Genomic DNA, 20346 nt, shown 5'->3' on the forward strand with positions numbered 1-20346 from the left:
TCTTCTTAAGAGAGCTGTCTGCATTGTCAAATGGTATTAGTGTTTTACCACTTTAAAAATTGTTCAGTTATAAACTTCCTAATCAAGATGGCATATCACCAAACTTAGCAGTTCTGTTATCAGCTATCTTGTCCCAAACTGATCAAATTGTAAATTAGATGACTAAAATGTCCCCCTAAAACTAGAGCATTTTATAAAGGGATCTAATTCTCAAAAAAAAAAAAAAAAAAAAAAGAGTAAATGAAAAAATCCTGAACTAACACAATAGGCACAAATTCCAAGGAAATACTAGGTATGATTTTAAATGTCCTGTGAGAGAGTGGTTCAACTTTGGAAAAGCTGCTTGCTCATTAGGTCTTTTAAGTACAAATTCTTAAAACTGCATAGGCTTTCCCTTGCTTGCAACAGTAAGATCATCTCAGTAATAAAGAGGAAGACGATGTAGCAGTAAGTTATTCACTAAGCAAATCAAAGGAATATTTACAAGTTTCAAAATAAACTTACTTTCAATGGGAGACAATGCAACAGAGTTTTTAACCTCTACAAAACACGGGAAATACAAACCTTACTTGTCTTTTTAAGATGTTATTTATCACTCTCCTCCTATTTTCCAATACGACAGCAACTATTCTAGAATGGTTTTTATTATAATAAAAATTGATACACCTTTGAGACAATGCAGGAATAGATTGAGAACACAGGCTCAACTATGAGATGCTCTCTCTGGGTGTTGGTTGAAACCTCTATCTTAGAAACATGGACAGTTGTCTCCCTCACCAAGTTTTCCAGGTGATACTGAAGGCCAAAAAGGAGGATTACGGGCTGCTCTGCCTACAGAGTAATCATTCTTTTATTCCTTTACTTTCTTAATAAACTTGTTTTCACTTTAAAAAGAAAAAAAAGGATTACGGGACAGGTTTTGACTATCCAGCAACTGTCATAATAAATTTTTAATAAGGAGATAACACAGTCCTCTTTTTATCTTCAAATAAAATGTAAAAGCTGATAACTAATATTCATAATACTTAACATCTAAGGAAACAAAAAACAATTATTTCTTTTTTTTTTTTCTTTTTTTTTGAGACACAGTCTCCCTCTGTCACCGGGCTGGAGTGCAGCGGCACAATCTCGGCTCACTGCAACCTCCACCTCCCAGGTTCAACGATTCTCCTGCCTCAGCCTCCCAAGTAGCTGGGACAACAGGTGTGTGCCACCACACCCTGCTAATTTTTGTATTTTTAGTAGAGATGGGGTTTCACCATGTTGGCCAAGATGGTCTCGATCTCTTGACCTCGTGATCTGCCCGCCTCGGCCTTCCAAAATGCTGGGACTACAGGTGTGAGCCACCGCGCCTGGCCTAAAATTTTTCTTACATGTTGGGTGAATACTTTAACCAAGAACAAGTAAAAATAAGGTCTACCTCTATGGTTTAAAGGCTTTATGTGTCAGGGAAAATTTGTACTCTTGCAATAAAACCTTCATCTTATTAGTCAGCTGATAATCCTCAACCTCTAGGAGAGTGTAAAGGCATGCTTCCTATAATACTACCATGTGAAGTTAAATGTACAAAATTTATATGCCAGGCACAGTGGTTCATAGTTGTACTCCCAGCATTCTAGGAGGACAAGGCAGAAGGATGACTTGAGTCCAGGAGTTCGAGACCAGCCCAGGCAACATAGCGAGACCCCACATCTACAAAAAATAAAAAAATTAGCTGGGTGTGCGGTCCCAGCTACTCGGGGAGCTGAGGTGGGAGGACTGCTTGAGCCCAGGAAATCAAGGCTGCAGTGGGCCATGATCATGCCACTGCACTCCAGCCTGGGTATCAGAGCAAGACCATGTCTCAAAAAACAAAATACAAAAGAAAGAAAAGGGCCGGGCATGGTGGCTCACACCTGTAGTCCCAGCACTTTGGGAGGCCAAGACAAGTGGATCGCCTGAGGTCAAGAGTTCAAGACCAGACTGGCCAACATGGCGAAACCCCATCTCTACTAAAAATACAAAAATTAGCTGGGCTTGGTGGTACATGCCTGTAATCCCAGCTATTCAGGAGGCTAAGATAGGAGAATTGCTTGAACTCGGGAGGCAGAGGTTGCAGTGAACCAAGATCGCATCACTGCACTCCAGCTTGAGTGACAGAGCAAAACTCCATCTCAAAAAAAAAAAAAAAAAAAAACTTATAAGCTATATAGGAAACATGTAGGGTGTTAGGAGGAAAAAATGCAGACAAGAGAGGGTATTTATATTGCAACAGCACCAAATAAAATACACTCAAAACACCTGAGTAAATGTTACATGCTCTCTATTCTACTTCCATCTCATAAAAAATGACAATTTTGACATTTTTCCTGTTTATTGAAAAGCTATCTGTTTAAAGATTCCAGCAGATGTACTTCTATGGTTCATACGAAAGGAAACACATCCTGCTAGGAACACATACAGGAAAACCCCTACTAGTAGCAAAATCCTGCTCAGCCCATTTGCTGAGACCATTTCAGGGCGTCAATTACTCAAGCGTTCAGTGGGCAGAGAATGCTCCCTTAGCCAGTGGCAACCACAAGAAGACTCTAAAATGTCCCATTAGAGGAAAGACCATGTTTCCTCCAAGCCACTGTTACCTGTATGGCAGGTACTTTAATGTAGAACAGATCCGTTGTGTTATTTAATAGAAAAAGGCAGGTAAGACAGCAGATGAGGAGACAAATATCCTAAACTCAGTTATTTAAATGACAATGCCAACAGTTAAAAATTCCTTTTAAGAAGATGGAGGCCGGGCAAGGCAGCTCACACCTGTAAATCCTAGCACTTTGGGAGACTGAGACAGGTGGATTGCCCGAACTCAGGAATTCGAGACCAGCCTGGCCAACGTGGTGAAACTCCATCTCTACTAAAATACAAAAAATCAGCTGGGCGTGGTGGCAGGTGCCTGTAATCCCAGCTACTCAGGAGGCTGAGGCACGAGAATTGCTTGAACCCAGGAGGCGGAGGCTGCAGTGAGCCAGGATTGTGCCACTACACCCCAGCCTGGACAACAAGCGAAACTCTGTCTCAAAAAAAAAAAAAAAAGAAGTTGGAAATGTAATAATATATAAGCCTACACAGAATACATATTCACGAGAGAGCAGACACCCAAAGCAAATATAGGAGGCACTCTGATTAAATATAAAAATTTGGCCGGGCACGTTGGCTCACGCCTGTAATCCCAGCATTTTGGGAGGCTGAGGTGGGAAGATCGCTTAAGGCCAGGGGTTCAAGACCAGCCTGGATGATATAATGAGACACCGTCTCTAAAAAGGCTGATGCAGGAAGACTGCTTGAGCCCAGGAGTTTGAGGCTGCAGTATGCTATGAACATGCCACTGCACTCTAGCAAGATCATGTCTCTTAAAAAAAAAAAAAAAAAATCCATCATTTCTGAATATGAGATAGCTGAGCTTTTTCAAATTTTCTAAATTAAATCCAGCAGTGACACTCAAAGAAAGAATTTACCTAACGAATTGCATATTTCTACTGCATGCAACTCTTTAACAGATTCATACATGAGACATTCCAAGAAAAAAAAAACATGCCTTACCTATTTTAACAGAAGCTGTTTAAAAAAGGAAGAAAAAAGACCACATGCAACATTTGCTATAAAGCACAGCAAAATGTCAGATACACAACAGATCTCCTCATACACAGCAGTTTTGGCTGAAAGAGATTTGTATTCCACTGCTAATATGGACTTGTTGAAAAAAATGTTTTTTCCAGAAAAACTATTGACCACTTAGCATGGCCGACTGACTGCAAGTATGAATAGCCTTGATGTTGGTTCAATTGATTATGACACCAGGAATGGTAAAAATTAAGGGAAAAAAATTCACATGCATTATAGCCTTCCAAATAGTTTCATCCCATCATTGTTAATCCAGGTAACAGGTAAGATGCCAAGAATGAGGCATACCAGTAAAAATGCATTTTGTTTCAATTCAATAACTCAATATCATTTAGTTTTTAAAGTTTCTAAGAATAAAGAGAAAATGCAAATAAGATCTACCAAGAAGCCTCCAGGCTCGGGCCTCACAGAGCTAGGACTGGAGAGAGTTCCGAAGTTCATCAATTCCAGGCCCATCACATTTCAGCCTGGAGACGTATAACTCCTCCAAAGATAAAGAACTTCTGAGAAAGATGCAGTGACCTTGAACTACAAAGTACGGAGCAGTTCCAACTTTTCAGCCTGTGAACTGTCATACTTTTCCAACAATCAATCCCGAATCATATATACAATTCAGTTTCTCCACATCAGCCAACAATGGTACTTAGAGCTCTGTCCTGTGGGTGCTGCTTTGACAGCCTCCAGTCCAGTTGGCCAGTTTGTGTAACACTTTAAATGTGAAACTGCACTTTGCCTATACTTTATAAATATGAGTAAAAATGGAAAAATCAAACTACAGAAACCAGCTGTAGGCATTCAAATGTACTGAGACAAACAAGAGGGTATCTGTTATGACCAAGGAAGCAAATCTTACTTCTCACTGAAAATCCTTAGCTTAGCCAGAGGACTATGTGCTCAGTTGTCCAAGAAAAGAACAACCTGGGCCGGGCACAGTGGCTCACACCTGTAATCCCAGCACTTTGGGAGGCCGAGGTGGGCGGATCACGAAGTCAAGGAATTGAGACCATCCTGGCCAACATAGTGAAACCCCATCTCTACTAAAAATACAAAAATGAGCAGGGCGTGGTGGCACACAACTGTAGTCCCAGCTACTCGGGAGGCTGAGGCAGAATTGCTTGAACCGGGGAGGCAGATGTTGCAGTGAGCCAAGATCACGCCACTGCACTCCTGCAGCCTGCAGCCTGGCAACAGAGCGAGAGCCAGTCCCAAAAAAAAAAAAAAAAAAAAAAGAACAACCTGAAAGAGCATGCATAAAACACCAGAAACACACACACACACACACACACACCCCAAGGATAGTATCTAAAAGGTGAGACATTACAGGTGCGGTGGTTCACACCTGTATTCCCAGCACTTTGGGAGGCTGAGCTCAGGAGTTGGAGACCAGCCTGGGCAACATGGCAAAATTCCATCTCTACCAAAAATACAAAAAATTAGCCGGGCATGATGGCGCATGCCTGTGGTCCCAGCTACTCAGGAGGCTGAGGGCAGGAGGATCACTTGAGCCCGGGAGGCAGAGGTTGCAGTGAGCCGAGATCACGACACTGCACTCCAGCCTGGGTGACAGAGTGAGACCCAAAAAAAATAAAAATTAAAATTAAAGGTGAGGTATAATAAAGAGGTATCATACTTTTTAAAGTTTTCAAAGAAGAGCACTCATATATTTACATTTTATAATCTATACTCATTTTAGGAACTTCTTACAACCACCTAACGTCAAACCTAAGCACTCACTGGCAATGTGAAGCAGAAAGCAGTGAGCACATTGCAGAGCGGAATGTGACGCTATGAAAATGACTGCCGAAAATCAAGTCTGACAAGAAGTAAAATGAGCAGCAAAACAGCAACACATAATGAACCTGAAGACAAAAGATAAAATTCCTAAAACTGGGCTGGGTGTGGTGGTTCATACCAGTAATCCCAGCACTTTGGGAGGCTGAAGCAGGAGGATCCCTTGAGCCCAGGAGTCTGAGGCTGCACTGAGCTATTATTGCACCACTGAACTCGATCCCAAAAGACAAAGCAAAACTGTGTCTCTTAAAAAAAAAAACAAAACAAAACAAAAAAACTGTAATTCTCTCACACCTTATTAAAGAGAGACCCTTTTATGAACTAAAAGATGCCATAATGAGGCCTGTAACTCACTTAAAATATAATAGAAATGACACTACAGAAATTCTGCAGTTACTAAAATGTGAGAATATATAAGGACTTCGAAATCATCTCTAGCTCTTCAATGGCAGAAATATATATTTCTATTACAGAGATAATGTGCAAGGATGACATGTTTACAACCCTCCACATCTCCCAATTTTCTGGTTATCACCAGCATCTTTATAAACACAACCACCTCTTTTGGTCCCTGGAGCTTTGAAAAAGCACTGCCAAAGAAACGTCCCTTGGGAAGACAAAGGCAGGCACTACCTGACCCCCCTCCGCCCCAGGATACTCGCAACACTGCGGAACCATATAAAATCGCCTGAGGCAGCAGCCATCTCCCTAAGGTGCACCACAGGAGACCAGACTCAGAAGCTGAATTCTGTGTCTCTCTTCAAAGAGTGGAACACAACTCAAAGAGGCAAATTAATCCCAAGAGGTCTCACACCAACTGCAAAACTTTTATAGACATGAGTGACCTAGCAATCTCACTTAAAAATTAATCCTTGAGGCCGGGCGGGGTGGCTCACACCTGTAATCCCAGCACTTTGGGAGGCCGAGGCGGGTGGATCACAAGGTCAGGAGATGAGACCATCCTGGCCAACACGGTGAAACCCCGTCTCTACTAAAAATGCAAAAATTAGCCAGGCATGGTGGCACGCACCTGTAATCCCAGCTACTCAGGAGGCTGAGGCAGGAGAATTGCTTGAACCTGGGAGTCGGAGGTTGCAGTGAGCCAAGATCGCCACTGCACTCCAGCTTGGCAATAGAACGAGACTCTGTCACCAAAAAAAAAAAAAAAAAAAAAAAAAAATTTATCCTTGAATATGTTTCTAAACATTCTTTTACATATTGATGACCTACTTTTCTTATCAACAACTGGTAAAAAACACACTGTGTATAACTGTTCAAACTTGTTAAGTCTGTTTTTCACTACTTAGTCATATGGAGTAGACAATAAAATTTTATTAATTCTTTGGCAATACTGTTATACCAGGAAATGAAATTACTGGATGCTCACATCTTAAAAAGGGATGGGGGATATTTTTATTAATAACTTCATAAGGCTAGTCACAGGCAAAACTAGCAGTGTCAAAAAACCAAATAATCACCTTCACCTGAAGAATTTCAGCCCTCCCTTTTTAACCCATACCTTGGGCAAGCAGAGATTAAGTGGATTAAATGAACATGTACTCCTGACAGTGTTTCAAAGGAACATTAAGGAAGAGCAGGAAAATCTCTGGCTTGGATGTCAGACACAAATTTATCTTGACATAGTCACCTACCCAGCTAGATCATTTTGGTCCTCTGGTTGTTTGTTTCTTCATCTATAAAATGGAAGAACTAAAATAAATGATTTCTAGGGTCCTATCAGAGTCTACAAGAAATCCTTCTTTCACTGGGATACAGTCCACATCCTACCCAGTAAAACAGACACAATTCACTGAAAACCACATTACTTACTAACATCCACAGGGTTATACGTATTACATATATACTCAACTATGAATGTTGAATAGGTCCTTAATCCCAGTCATTCTTTTATTCAACAACTATTCACTGGGCTTTGACCATGCGCCTAGCACCATACTAGACATGAGACACAACTGTGAGCAAGCAGACCTGGCCCCTGCTCTCATGGAGCTTACAGTCCACTGCAGGAGACACAACACAATCAGATATTCGTGCAAACATTAGCATGCCGCTGTGGCAAGTGCTGGAATGCAGAAGAACATAAGGTAACTGAGTCAATAATCAGGGGGAACAGAACCAGTCAGAGAAGTGACACTTAAGCTGAAATCAAAGAATGAGAAGTCAACTGGGCAATAAGAGAAGAAAAGTGAGTCCCAGCTGGGAGGAACAACAAAATATCAAAAGTCTGTATCAAAAGCAAGCACTTGTCAGAATCTGGACTACTTAGCCCGCAGAGGCTGGAGCCCAGAGAGCAAGGGTCGAAGAGGCTAGGAGGTCAGCAGAACCCGGATCACAGAGGGCTTTCTAGGCCATGTTAAGGATTTTATCTTTACTTGCAGTCTTGGGAGCCATAGAAAATTTTTTAAGTATGAGTATGTGACATAATTAGATTTGCATTTTAAAAGCTCACACTGAATGAAGCTGGAGAACGGATCTGCAGGTGGGAGCATCTGAGAGGATTCAGGGAAGCTAGTTAGGAAGTCACTGCACTTGTCCAGGCCACAAGTCACAGTCCCAGTAGAAACAGAGATGATGGAGTCAAAAGACTTGAAGTCAACTGAATTTAAAACTGTTTTAGATATGAAGGGTGCATCAACAGTGATGCCTAATTTGACTCATGCAACCAGATGGTTGGGGGTGCCTTCCCACCTTCTCTTTGGTGTGGAGACTTACTTACTACCTCTTAGTAGTAGCTTCAAAGAGCCTTCTGTTGACAAGTAAGGTATCTGAAAAGAGTAAAACCATGGGAAAAATACTTTAAAACTTATTTTTTAAAACGTAATTACCTTTTCACATTAATAATTGGATCCATGGCTTTAAAATTATGTACTTTTGCGAGCAAAAGTGTCTGGAGCTTGAAGAAAAACATATTGAGCATGCTATTTGAAAATGAAAACTAGGCCGGGCACAATGGCTCACACCTGTAATCCCAGCACTTTGGGAGGCCAAGGCGGGCAGATCACAAGGTCAGGAGATCGAGACCACCCTGGCTAACACGTCAAAACCCCATCTCTACTAAAAATATAAAAAATTAGCCAGGCGTGGCGGTGGGCGCCTGTAGTCCCAGCTACTCGGGAGGCTGAGGCAGGAGAATGGCGTGAACCCGGGAGGCATGAACCCGGGAGGCGGAGCTTGCAGTGAGCTGAAATCGCACTACTGCACTCCAGCCTGGGCAACAGAGTGAGACTCCGTCTCAAAAAAAAAAAACAAAAAACAAAAATTAGTGGGGTGTGGTGGCACACGCCTGTAATCCCAGCTACTCAGGAGGCAGAGGCAGGAGAATCACTTGAACCCAGGAGGCAGAGGTTGCAGTGAGCAGAGATCATGCCACTGTACTCCAGCCTGGGCAACAGAGCGAGACTCCACCTCAAAAACAAAAAGAAAGAAAGAAAAGAAAAGAAAATGAAAACTAACACTGTTTAAAATAAAAATCTCCCTATGTTTCTGGAATTTTCAGACATCCTATAGAAATAGGAAAGTATAGTGCTTACAATCTTACTGCACCTTAGGAAAAATAATTTTGTCTGCCTGATCCCTTTTGGTAAAATTAAAAATATTTCCTTATCAGCATATGCATCTTCTAAAGGGAAGGAAAAAACAAAACAAAACACTCAATATCGGTATCTACTATAGAGTACAAGAAACTGTAAGAATTTAACTCACTGGAGAAAATGTAGTTACTACCAAATACTTTACCACCATTCAATACCTTTAGAAGAAGGTCTCAGGCTCTTCAGGAAGAAAACAGCACACATTCAATTTCACCAATAAAATGAAAATATCTCTAGGGAAGTGAAGACAAATAAATAAGGCCCACTTTCAGAAGGAAACATTTGGGCTAAATATTCTAAGAGCGAATACTCTACTACAAAAAGCTTTTATCAGCTGTAGCTGGTAAAACTGTAGCCCTAATTCTCCCAAATCCATCTTCCTTCCAAACTGTATCAAGACTTGAAAATTATAATCTTTAATTCTCTATGCTAAATTAATTGGACATCACAATAGTAACTAAAAAGAAATTACCTATTCCTCAAATGAAAGTAGGACAAATAATTTTAAGTAGAAGGCCAGCAAAAAGATCCAGGGGCTTCCTATCCCTAATACTTTTTTAAACAACTACATTTATGGTTTATGGTACTCTCTAAAAACTACCAGAAATAACACACACACATATACACACAAATGCAATTACAAAATAATTCATTTTTTGTGACCACTTATTGTGAATACAATATAAATCAAAGTCTACAGTTTTTCAAACTTTAACATGTATAAATGAACTCCTAAGCGATTAGATCATTTTAACAGTTGTAGTGGTGCACAATTCACCCTATCTTAACTTACTCGGTCCTTGTCAAATTCTCAAGTCAAATGAATTCTCAAATACATTAAATCCTTGGGGCTCCAGGAGTCACTCAAATGCCCTAAGGCCTGCCCTATGATTTCTCTGGCGCTGGGCAGGGCACACCTAGAGGTTCACTGCGGACAAACCTCCACCTTCACCTCCTCCTCCAGGGAGAACATAAGGCAATGACAATAGCGCATTAAAGGATGAGAAACTCAAAAAGAGAAAGATAGTGAAGGAAAACAGCTTTTTCAATGGCTACCTTAACTTTAAATCCCCTTGACAGAAATTATGGTTCTTCCCATATCTATCTTCATTGTTAAATGAAAGCATGCTTCCACTGGGATGTTACTTCATCGACTCTAAAATCAAACTTGCTAACCAGGCCAGGCACAGTGGCTCATGCCTATAATCCCAGCACTTTGGGAGGCTGAGGCGAGAGGATCACTTGAGTCCAGGAGTTGGAAACCAGCCTGAGCGACACAGTGAGACCCCCTCTCTACAAAAATATTAAAACATTAGTCAGGCATAGTGGTGTATGCCTGTAATCCCAGCTACTCGAGAGGCTGAAGTGGGAGGATCACTTGAGCCTGGGAGGGCGAGGCTGTACTGAGCCTCAATCACACCACTGCACTCCAGCCTGGGTGACAGAGCAAGACCCTGTCTCAAACACTCATACAGACACACACACACGCACACACAAACTTGCTAACCAGAGCTATAAAATACAGCCATAAGAAACCCATGCTGCCAATATTTTTAATTTATTCAAGAAATCAATTAAGTAAATTTGTGATGAGTACCAAAATGTTGTTATCCTGCTATTTATCAGAATATATGCTTTAAATAATCAAAACCCCAAAATTTGCTTTACAAATAAAGCATGTTTCAATAAAGGAATGTGTATATGTCTCTGTGTGTGTAAATTTATACATATAAACATCTTGCTAACATATTTATTTATAATAAAAATTATGAAGTTAGCTTATAATAACATAATAAGTTTTTTGTTTTTTTTTTTTTTGTTTGAGATGGAGTCTCACTTTGTCGCCCAGGCTGGAGTGTCCAGGCTGGAGTGCAGTGGTGCGATCTCAGTTCACTGCAAGCTCTGTCTCCCGAGTTCACGCCATTTTCCTGCCTCAGCCTCCCGAGTAGCTGGGACTACAGGCACCCGCCACCACGCCCGGCTAATTTTTTGTATTTTTAGTAAAGATAGGGTTTCACCATGTTAGCCAGGATGGTCTCGACATCCTGACCTCGTGATCCGCCCACCTCAGCCTTCCAAAGTGCTGGGATTACAGGCACGAGCCACCGCACCCGGCAAATATTTACAATTAGTAGTCCTAGACCATAGAAAACATCTTTATTCCTTTCATCTTCTAGGAAAATGGAAAGACTGACAATATCACAAGTGTATCATGCAAAGTTGAAATTCAATTACTCAATTAACATTTATTGAGCGGCTACTATGCACCAGGCAATATGCTAGGAAATGGAGGCACCAAAAAACGTAAGATATCCTCTACCTTTAAGGAACATGGAATATAGCAGTATTATAAGGTGTTCACTTTCACAAACTAGAAAATAATTCTGTACTCAATTTCTAGTCATTTAATCCCAAATGTAATTAGTATTAGCATAAAAATCACTAACAGTAGTGACACCCACAAATTACACTTTCACCTACCTTTATAACTCCATAACCAAACTATATTTACATTTTACTCTAACATATTGTATAAATGCATAACCTATTATCATCCCTTTCCACAATCAGGGCCATCTCATCTACCCATCTTACACTACTCTTCCCTAATTACACCAGTTCTGAGTCAGCCCAGTACTATTAGGCACGCCCTCAGGCAGGATCTCACTCCCAGTGTCCCACAAACACTGACTCTCCAACGCCTGTCTCCTGAATTCCCACAGAGCTCACAGTCTATACTGCAGAATTCACCATCAAAGAGTCATGTGCTTGAGGGCGGAGGAGGCTTGTAATGTATTTTTTAAACTTTTACATAATTTAAAAGTAAATCAAAACATTAAGCTTGCCATAACAGACTTCGTGAATATGAATTTTTAAAATGACACCAGAAAAATCAAGTCCCTAATATATTTTGCATCATAAAATGTTTGAATGAGAAGAGTTCTTTGAAACCAGTAGTTCAAACCCTTCACAGAGGCACTAACAGAATGGAGAGGTCAATAATTTCCCACTGTTTGATGAAAAAAGTGGCTTTTTGATAAGTTTATAAGATAATAGAAAAATAGACAGGACCAGTGCCCAGCTCTGGCCATTATAAGATACCCCAATTTACAATCACTACCATGCCCCGATCAACTTTCCAAAGGTCACAGAAACCAAGCCACTTTGCCAAAACCTAAGACCCTTTCAAGCTGTGAAGTTCCCAAATGGAAAAGGAAAAAAAAAGATCAGAAGTATTTTGAAAAAAAATTTAGCAGAGTCACTTGTTTTGGAGTAACAGGAAGAACCTTTCTAAAGCAGGCATGGTTTCTTCCTGATTCCAGGTATCAGGACTAGCCTCCTTACATGGGGTCTGCCTGACTTCACATGCCTCTGCTCAACTTTCCCCTTGAAACCTTGCTGCAATGACTGAATGCAAACATTTCAAAGAGACAATCTGTTTATCAGTAAGGAACCTCCTCTTTAAAAATATTAACATTGTACACCTCTAAAAGGGTTAAAGAACATGAGTGAAATGACATGAATAAAGCCTGTAGTCATCCCAACCCTGAATAACAGTGGTAGTCTAGCAGGGAAATGAATTTGAACCATGTGCTTTGCTACCATGATTTAAAGAAAGTGAGCTTAACCAGGGGAGTAGAAGCTTCAAATTAAGAGAGAGATGAAGGAGGATGAAGAACAAGAAGGGCCAGCACAGATCTAGGGCTGCAGTGGCATGAGACCTCTGGACGCCACACAGCCTGCACAGGGAGGCTCTTGGGGCATGGGGCATGAGTCCTTACTTCTCTTTCACATGAGTACCAGCTCCCAAGATCCAGAATTCCACTATCACCATAAACAATTTCAAAAACTGCTGTGAATTAAACAGATTCCTTCAGTCTAGGCTGGGAACGTACCCATCACTTACAATGCTGAATCAACACAATAGATAGAAACTACTACTAGTAGATCTGAGTTCCAAATAACTGAGTTAGACTCTGGAATACAACCCAGTCTTGAGTTGGGGACCAAATGTACACACTGCCTGCCTCCAAAACAGAAATTTCATCTGGGCTCTTGCTCATTCACTTTCAGAAAAACACACAGTTCATAACCATCCTTTGAAGGTATGATATGTTATTTGTTCCACTTGATAAAAGTAATTCAGTCCACTGCACTCAAGACATTGTCATAATGCATAAAAAGATCAAACTAGCAGTCTTAGGAAGAAAAAAGACTTCCAACTTATCTTTTCCTACAGTAGCACTGTAAAGCAAGTGGCCCACAGAAGAGAGAGCCTGAAGGACAGTTACTCTATTTCTAAAACAGACAACGTGCATCTTATTAAATATCACCCCCAAAGAACTGTGGCCAGCCCTCATTGGCTCCAGCCTCTCTCTTGCTTGCCAAGAAAAACTAGGATGACAATGTTAAGCTAAAGACACTACTAACCACAAAATTAATTCACCATCTAGCTTTCAAAGTGACTAGTTTCCTAATAAATCCCTCTGCTTAACAGAGATGACAGCACACGTTCACATGTGTTCCTCAGTCCCCACTCCAGCCGCATTTGAGTTTTTATATTAATAAATCAGTCAATTCTTTAAGTTCCTAAGAATGAAAGGAATCAGAATCTTTAACTAGGAAAGAATGCTTGACCATTACGAAAAGGAATTTAAGTATCTTTCCTGTGAAGTAAGCAAATAATGGTGATTAAACATTTGTCGTAAGGAAGGGGTGCTTGTGAATTTTGTCATGCACCCCTATGATATCAAGAGTGGAAAATACAGCCTGATGGCTTCACTCTCCTAACACTTCCTTTCCCATGTATGTCTACTATGGTCTCTCATGAAAAATCTACAGCTTTCTTCATCCAGAATGAAGGCCTCAGCAGTTGTTGAGACATGGGGACACACACCCAGTTCCACAATGGAGCAAGAAAGACTCTTACACCAAACCACCATGTGACCAGACTTGTAGTCTGTCTTGGTTTCCCAAAGACAGAACAACCACATTGTGAAACAATAATCAACCTTTGCTAATCCTAAGTGGTTTTCATTATGTCTGTTACAATCTATATATTAATAGTTCAGTACTGGGCCTGTGTTGTTTCTGTCTAAACTTGGTGTTTTCAAACACAGACGGCCTACTAATGCCAATTTTTCTGGCAAGATGCAATGCAAGGGCACCTTTGCAATAATAATCGGTCTTCCAAATACCAGACAAATCTTTAAAACCACTGCTTACTAGTGCTCAGATTATAAGATTGAGGAAATTTAAAAGGATCAATAAAATACTGTCAAGGAGCTTTACATTAAAAATAGAAATCAAGTTTACCAAAGGTTTATCCAAGAGATATCATGTATTTTTCAAGTTTCCTAAAAATGCATCTAAAAATCCTCCTAAAAACCTGGACCAAACTTCACAGTTTAATACATGCACAACCTGAATATGTGGGAAAAAGCAACAACGACAACAACATAGGTACGTGCTACCAACTGTGGTGATTAACTGAAGAAAACCCTGTGAATAGGCTCAGTTTGCAGATCTGGCAAAAGAGCATGACGAAAGGTTAAGCGAATGGAACTGCTGCACTGGGTCAAAGACTAAAAAGGGAAAGCCATGTCAGGTTCACATTGTTAAATAAAAAATCCACACTATACTATAAATCCACACGACTAACTATAAAAATTAATTCATACCACACAAAGGAAGGGGCAGTTAAGTTCCTGATCTTGGGTAAATCTGTCAAGCTCCTGCCACCAAAGTCTCCTCATCTATAAAATGAGGAATAGACCAGCCCACAGTGCTTCCTGTTCTGGCTGTGATTCAGAGTCACCAGGGAACTCACACCCAGGCAGCTGGATTCATATAGGTCCACAGATGATCATCACAAGGCAGTCAAGAATGAGGACCTCTGTACCTGAGCAATAATCTCCCAAATCTCCCAAAATAATATATCCTTTAAAAGATGGTGAGATACTGGTGCCAAATATAATCCATTATTCATAGATTTTTAAGAAGAAATGTAGATCATTGCCTGACCAAAGGGGAAAAAATATAACTGCCTTCCACATACAATCTATAGGCCTTCCTACTCCCATTTATAGTCTCTCTCACTCTGACCTTTGCATTATATTAATTACTCATTACTGCAGCAAAGGAGGAACGGTGTTTTTGTTATTAATGTAAGATCCAAATGACAGGCCTAATTTAACACACCATAAAACTATAGAGGCTCTTTTCCCACACAGGATGTTACACTTTATCACATTGTAACCAGAAGAGTATCTCAAGCACTGCAGTGCAATCTCCATCAAATCCTAAAAAAATCCATCTTTTGCCAGGAACTTTCCTTAAAATGGACAGATAGACACACAGACAGAGAGACTGAATACACAGACCTGAATAGAGAAGACTGTCTGAATAGACATTTCCAATTCAGACAGATGCAAAAACACTGGAGGTGTTTTTAAGACCGCCTTCCCATCCTAAAATTAGACATTTTTTGCCCTCTTCAGTGACTCAACTTTGATTCAAAGTCTAAAATCCTCAGGTGGGAGTAGGAATCCATACCCTTAATAGCTTAATGTCAGATGTAAAATGTATTAAACTTACTCTGTTTGCTTCTCTGCAGTTCCATTCATTAACAGACATTTAAGAGTGAAGAGAGGGAACAGGAATGTATTCAGTACCTACCCTGTATTAAGCACTTCATATAATTTTCCTTGCTTAATCTTGCCAATGACTCTGCAAGGTAAGCCTTTTGCATCTCCATACTACAGAGGAGGAAAGTGAAGCTCAGGGAGGTGAGGGAACTGGCAAAGTCACAGCTAGCAAGAAGCGGAGCCAAGAGTGAAGCCCAGCTCAATCTGGCCCTAAAGGCCTGCACCCTCACGACCTCAGTTCCCCTAAATACAAAACTCTCTTAGAACCAGAACTACAGAAGGTACCCATAGCTCACTGTCCCTAATTAGACAAAAAAGTTGACATTTTTCTTTCTCTTCTGTACTACCTTGCCACAATCCAAGCTTTAACGAACACACAAAAAAGAAAAGGTATCCCGAAATGGCCAACTGGTTTCTCCTAATTCTCAGAAAGGTGCTAAGTGAATTTATTTATTTATTTATTTTTTTTTTTTAAGACGGATTCTTTCTCTGTCGCCCAGGCCTGGAGTGCAACTCTGTTGCCCAGGCTGAAGTGCGATGGCGCAGTCTAGGCTCACTGCAGCCTCTGCCTCCCAGGTTTCAAGCAATTCTCCTGCTTCAGCCTCCTGAGTAGCTGGGACTACAGGCGCGTGCCACCACACCCAGCTAATTTTTGTATTTTTAGCAGAGACAGGTTGGCTGTGTTGGCCAGGCTGGTCTCAAACCCCTGACCTCGTGATCTGCCCGCCTCAGCCTCCCAAAGTGCTGGGATTACAGGTGTGAGCCACCGCGCCTGGCATGAAATATTTTTAATTAAAGTATTTTAAAAATAAACATAATCTGGGAGGCCGAGGCGGGCCAATTATGAGGTCAGGAGATCGAGACCATCCTGGCTAATACAGTGAAACCCCATCTCTACTAAAAAATACAAAAAAATTAGCCGGGCGTAGTGGCGGGCGCCTGTAGTCCCAGCTACTTGGGAGGCTGAGGCAGGAGAATGGCGTGAACCCGAGAGGCGGAGCTTGCAGTGAGCTGAGATCGTGCCACTGCACTCCAGCACTCTAGCCTGGGCGACAGAGCGAGACTCTGTCTCAAAAAAAAAAAAAAAGATGAACATAAGAACACAAAATATAACTAAAGAATACTACTTTGAGTCAGACATCCCAAGAGAGGAGAGCATGAACAAAAGAATGAAGAGGCTGGGCATGGTGCATCACGCCTATAATCCTAGCACTTTCGGAGGCTAAGGTAGGAGACTTGCTTGAGCCCAGAAGTTCAAGACCAGCCTGTACAACATAGTGAAACCCCATCTCTACAAAACATTAAAAAAAAAAAAAAAGAATGAAAAGGAAGTACACACCCTTAAAATCCAATTTACAACCATTCTCATGAGTGTGACAGGGGTAGTTCCAGTACTAACTGACCAAATACTATCAGGGTCAGCCTGTATGCATTTGGTGTGACTAAATCGTGTTCGCTGGCCATCTACCCTACTGAGAAGACTGTGCGCCAGTCATTACTGTTCATCGGGGGAAAGAACCTGGACGAGAATGTTCTGCCATTGGGGAAATGTTTTAAACACTCAGTTTTATATTTGAGCACTTTTTGGTAAGAGCTGGACTTGGATGCCAGAAAGGCAAACGGGAGTTACCCCATTCATGTTATTTTAACATAGGCAATAAAGACATTCATGATAATCAGAGAAACCCACTGACCTCAGGATCTTTCCAGTTAACTTCAATAAATAATCATTCATTCAGCGAATATCCAGTAGGCACTAATGACCAAGCCGTGAACAAGAGAATCTCAGTCTGCCTTCCATGTGAATTGCTCTATTGCATTCTGCCTTGTATGGAAAGGCACCTTTCAAACTATAAGCTCAAATTCAGGTCCAGTTCTTTGTAGCAAACAGTCCTGATGAATGTACAATACATGAGGGCAGGGACAAATGTCTGCCTGTGAGATGAGGAAGTTTTCATGGAGGAAAAACCTCATGACCCATGTCCCAAAGGACAAGTGGGATTCTAGAAGTAGAAAGGGGATGAAGTAATAAGTTCATCACAAGATTTGAAAGCTGGGATGTTTCAGGGAGTGACACTAGAGATGAAGACATGGGAAGGGGAATAGTGAGAAATAAAGCAGGCTGAAATCAGAGCCCACCTTACTCCACGCCTCATTAAGAAGTCTGAACTTTATTTTGTGGGTAAAGGTGAGGTCACTAGAGGATTTGAACAGGTGAATGGCATGTTCCCTGATGAATCCTTTTTGATCTATAGCATACCTTAAAATATATTAATTCAAACCTTTCCCCAGTCCTTTCACATTTGGGTTTCAATTTATATAACCAAAATATTGATGAGGTTTAAGGTCTAATTTCTAACTAGTAAGACCCCACTATTTATAAATTGGAAATCAACAGAATTTAAAATGTTTGTTCCTAAAAAGGGGCACCAACAAGAAAATGAAAGAACATGCCAGAATCCAAGAAAATTTTTGCAAATCATACAGCTGATAAGGCACTTGAATCTAGAATACATGAACAACTTTTATAACACCAATAAAAAGACAACTCATTAAAAAACGGGCAGAGCATTTGAATGGACATTTCTCCAAAGATTACACATACAAATGTTCACCAACCACATGAAAAGATGCTCAACATCATTAGCCATTAGGAAAACATAGATGGCTAGAATCAAAAAGTCAGAGAGTAACAAGTGTTGGCAAGAATGTGGAGAATTTAGAACCTTCATATACTCTTGGTGAATACCGTAAAACGGTGCAGCTGTTTTGGAGAAGTCTGGCCATTCCTCCAATAGTTAAATATAGAGTTACCATACAACCCATCGATTACATTCCTAGGTAAATACTCAGGAGAAATGAAAATGTATATTCACGGCATTATTCATAATAGCCAAAAAGGGAAAACACCCAAATGTTCATCAACTGATGAATGGATAAACAAAATACGGCATATCCAAACAATGGAATATTATTTGACCATTAAAAACAAGAATGAAGTACTATACAATACTACCACATGTATAAACCTTGAAAATATGCTAAATAAGGGCAAGACACAAAAGACCACATAGTGTATGATTCCATTTATAAGAAACGGGAGGACTTCTAAGGGGTATGGGGTTTCTTTTTGGGGGGGATGAAAATGTTCTAAAACTGATTGTGGTGACAGCTGCTCAACTCTGTGAATACACCAAAAACCACGGAACTGTACACTTTAAATGGGTGAACTGTACAGTATGTCTCAATGAAGCTGTTATAAAACAAAAAAAGTTCCATTCTGCACTCTAGAAATACAAAGTACTCAGAAAGGAGTACAGAATCTTGTTCACTCACTTTAAAGGATCTGAACTAGGGCAAAGAAAACCCAGAGAGATTCTATTACTTAACATTCTAGGTACTAGGTCATACTGAAATATTCATGAAGAATTCTATGTTTTAATACAGAAAAGGTATCTTAAGTTTAAAAAGACATACAAGTGTCAGAAAAGAGTTTTCATAATTCAAGGAGACAGTAACACAGAGAAGTCATAAATGGAAAACAAGCTTAAGAGGTTTTATCACATGGATTTGTACCTTGAAAATGCAAGTAGCTCTCAAATTTATTATTGCCCCACCCCTGGAAAAGAGGTCAAAGGTAAAAACAGTCCAATTAATAATATGTTTCTAAAGTACCAGTTTGTGACAAATCAAAATATGAGAAATTAAAATTTTGCCATCATAAAGAAGAGACTCGTCGACATACCCACTTATATAACTAAGAATTGATATTTATCCTTTTGAACATTCCATCTCATAGTCGTTAGAGTGACTCTCTTCCTCATGGTTGGAGTGGATCCCATAAGTGACAGATAAGTTAAACATAAAACTTTTATCAAAAAATCCAACAGTGTTTAAAAAAATGCTATTCACTGACACCGAATCTAATCCTAAACTATATATAAATAAGCATAAATGCTGATTAGCACAATCTGCAGGCAAAGTAACAAAGGATCATGAAAAAGTCAATATTGTGTGCAGTTATGTTTCATCGGTATGTATCTATTAAAATTTATCAGGCTTTAATGTACCTTCCACAAGTAATCAAAATAAATATGGACAAGATAGGTTCTATATTTGTCAAAAATGTGTGCTCCTGACGTTTATACCAAATCTTTGTCCAATCCTCAGTACACAGGACTAACCTCCACCACGAAACACTGCACTTCAAGACCTAAGGTACAACACAATTCTCAGTTTTATTTCACTTTTTTGCCTACTTACTTATGTGATTTCTCAGATCCAATGTTTACTATTATGCTTCATAGCCAAACATTATGACTGTGAAACATACCTCCAAACCAAAAATATTAGTTTCCTTAAATCATCTGAAATGTACAGAACCAAGTCCAAAATAGACTTTGCACATTTCTTCAGTTTTACAGGGAATGAAGAAAGTGAATTAATATTAAACAGGTATCTATTTGCCTTGACAACTGAACAGACGGTACAAAGCAACTGCTTATACTTAATCATGTTTCTGTCTATTCCAGCAGGCCCTGGTGTCAGGAGAACGTTCTGCCAGATAAGGACAATGAGATGCATTATTATATAGAGTGACTAAGAGCCCTACAAGTACTGTTTTAGAATGTAATCCCAGGCAG

General features: G+C 40.2%; 1 protein-coding gene across 3 annotated transcripts in view; it reads right to left on the bottom strand.

Moving 5' to 3' along the window:
- CORO1C (coronin 1C) overlaps positions 1–20346 on the bottom strand; it is a 120665-nt gene that overhangs the window by 61971 nt on the left and 38348 nt on the right. Inside the window, exon 1 of one of the 3 annotated variants that reach the window (XM_054527616.2) lies at positions 6476–6491. The exons of the other annotated variants lie outside the window; for them this stretch is intronic. The gene's annotated coding sequence lies outside the window, so the exon portion shown is untranslated. Of the gene's footprint in view, positions 1–6475; positions 6492–20346 lie in introns of those variants that run through there. 3 annotated transcript variants of the gene reach the window in all.

The sequence above is a fragment of the Pongo abelii genome, chromosome 10 (assembly GCF_028885655.2).
Source record: "Pongo abelii isolate AG06213 chromosome 10, NHGRI_mPonAbe1-v2.0_pri, whole genome shotgun sequence".
Lineage (NCBI taxonomy): Eukaryota > Metazoa > Chordata > Mammalia > Primates > Hominidae > Pongo > Pongo abelii.